At 36.1% G+C, this 2,700-nt stretch overlaps 1 pseudogene; it reads right to left on the bottom strand.

Annotated features, from left to right (window-relative positions):
- Positions 1–2,032, bottom strand: LOC132278041 (gamma-glutamyl peptidase 5-like; annotated as a pseudogene).
- Positions 2,033–2,700: the final 668 nt, after the last annotated feature.

The raw sequence follows: 2,700 nt of genomic DNA, 5'->3' as shown, positions 1-2,700 counted from the left end.
TTTCACAAATAGTTCTCCTAGGTTTATCTCTTCAGACAAATATAAGGGGGACACATGATATAAAGTAGAAGCAATGTAATATATTTTCAATATATATTTCTTCAATATCAGGTCAAAGAGTATACATTGTATGGGACTTGGTTATGCTATATAACCAAGTTTGTTTTTTTTTTGTTTTTTTTTGTTTTTTTTTTTTCTGTAAATTAAAAAATTAATTTCTTAGTAAATATTATATAACCAAGTTGGTTATATAAAACGAATAAAGAGATCATAACAAAACTTTGGTTATATATGCAATTAATTAGCTTGCTTGCTAGTTAATTCCATCTCCTCTTGAGGAAGCCTCCGCAAATCTTTCCCAACACTTTCTATCTGGTTCGGCTATCTGCAATTTTACCTTGGCCTCCTCAGCAAAAGTTTTCTGAAGGTAATAATCAAATAACCAAAATGAGCTCAAGAGAAAGGGAAATGAAGTTAAATATGAAAAAAAAAGAATGGAGTGAGAAATAAATAAAATAAACTTAGTACCTCTATAGATTGGTTTGTGAGAAGACGATCGATGAGACTGTTAAGAATGTCTTTGGTGTACTCCGGATGACCTTGGATTCCTACTTCCTAGAATGTGGTTTCCAATGGTGTACATCTCCACTCCCGTTTTATCTGAATATGCAATCACTTCAGCACCCACTGGAACCTCCCATACCTCATCTTGGTGGCATTCAATGATTGAAAGGGCTGCTGGGATTTTGTCCGACCCTTCTAGGAAACTACATGGCGAGAAATCTTTCACAATTTTCACTTTTCTTAGTCCAATGTCCCAACCACTGTTTGCCTTCCCAACTTTTCCACCCAATGATCTGCACAAAACATATCTATATATATAACCATAGATTAGTTTCTTTTCAATGAATCAATTATATATTAGTAAACACAATATGAATTATATACACAATGTGAAAAGAAGTGAATTTTAATTATCTGGTGTCCAAAGCAAATACCATGGACTTTCTTATGCATGGAGTCTAGGGTTTGCAAAAGAAAGCGAAGCTTGAGAACCCAAGGGTCATTGCCATAAGCATCGAAAGGGCTACCACTGACCACAAAGCCATCATAGTTTTGGAGCTCATTCATGTCCGGGAACTCTCCTTCGACCCCCGACTGTATTCGCGAAGTGGCAATATGAGTCAGGTTAATGGACAAGGCTCTACTATCTCATAGTCAAACTAACTTATTGTAGAAATACGGGGTGAACGGTTCTACAATTCTAACTATCTATTATTATGTAATATTTGGGAATAATTGTTCCGGTGGTTCGATAAGCAATCCTCCGAAACAGGGGGCAATTGATGGATGTATAATTTAAATACCCGTGGATAAGAGAAGGTTGTTAAATTAACGCACTTCTCATAAGATTGAGACAGGCTCTACAGACTAAGATAATGATTATATATTACGATAAGGATTACAGACTCAGATAAAGATTACATATTACGATAAGGATTACAAATTATGATAAGGATTAAACCTACAGAATACGATAAGGATGAAACCTACAGATTATGATAAGGATTAAGACGTCGGTAACTCTACGTGACATCCTGACCTAAGTCCTATAAAGAAATGGGGCTAATCGACGTTTTAAGGTATGCAATAAATCCTAAATCAATTTCTTGATTTCTCCAGAGAGATTACTTCGCACACTGACTTGTTCGTCGGAGCCTACTCCACCGGTAACACACCGGTGCTTGTAGGATCACCTACACGGATGACCCTATGAATAAAGAGTCTCCTGGTTTGAACCATAAGCTCGAATGTCTTACGTTTGATTCTCATCAGACACAAAAACATCTGAATTTGAAATATACGTCTGGTTTTTGAGTGATCGCACACATTCAAAGTTTATCTTGCAGTCAAAAGTCCAAAAGAGCCGATGGCAGGAAGGTTTCGGTCTTCTAATTACAAGCACATGTGAAGTTTCAAAAAAACCCATATTAATACCCTGTGAGCTAGCTTTGACATATACTCCTTCCATCTCGAAATTTGAACATCTTTCTACTTTCTTATATCGTAATATTCATGCCCCATTCTAAAAATGAATGTACTATTTTTTATAACATTCCCAAAGTATCATTTTAACATTAACTTAAATAAGTGCACTAGTAATGAAGTACTCTTTTGTTGGCCCTACAGATTTCTCTCAAGGGCAATCTGTTACTTTTGATGATAACAAACCATTAATGATATTCAATATACTAATGTTTACATTGAGCTTAATTCCAGATCAAAAGCAACATTGTGAGGAAAGGAAGGAAGTTTCCAATTCATTGAAGTTGAAATTACATTGGAACTTATCATCAAGGCAAAATACAACCGGCACAAGGAAGTCCATGCAACTAAAAAGATCAGTAAAATTTACCCATGGGGTAGACAGGTTGGTGAGTGGCTTAGGATCAAAGTATAAAGAATCTGTGAGATCATTTGAAGCTCACTCTAAGGTCATACATCATTCACACACTTCAAACCATAGTATACACATTCTGAGGCATCACAGAATAACAAGAAAATAGGCTGAGACAACTCAGCCGACTCAGTTTGAAATCCAGCCGACAAAGTTAGGCTGAGGCTCATCAAAATCAAAATTCAACTTAGCCGGCTCATTTGATGATCCAGCCTGTTGATCAAAAGCCCTGATCCATTTGT

Source organism: Cornus florida, unplaced genomic scaffold (assembly GCF_030987335.1).
Source record: "Cornus florida cultivar Cherokee Brave unplaced genomic scaffold, ASM3098733v1 CherokeeBrave_3.0.0_Hap2_Chr10, whole genome shotgun sequence".
NCBI classification, from domain to species: domain Eukaryota; kingdom Viridiplantae; phylum Streptophyta; class Magnoliopsida; order Cornales; family Cornaceae; genus Cornus; species Cornus florida.
Note: the sequence above shows the minus strand (reverse complement) of the source record. Positions and strands in the feature narration are given on the sequence as shown.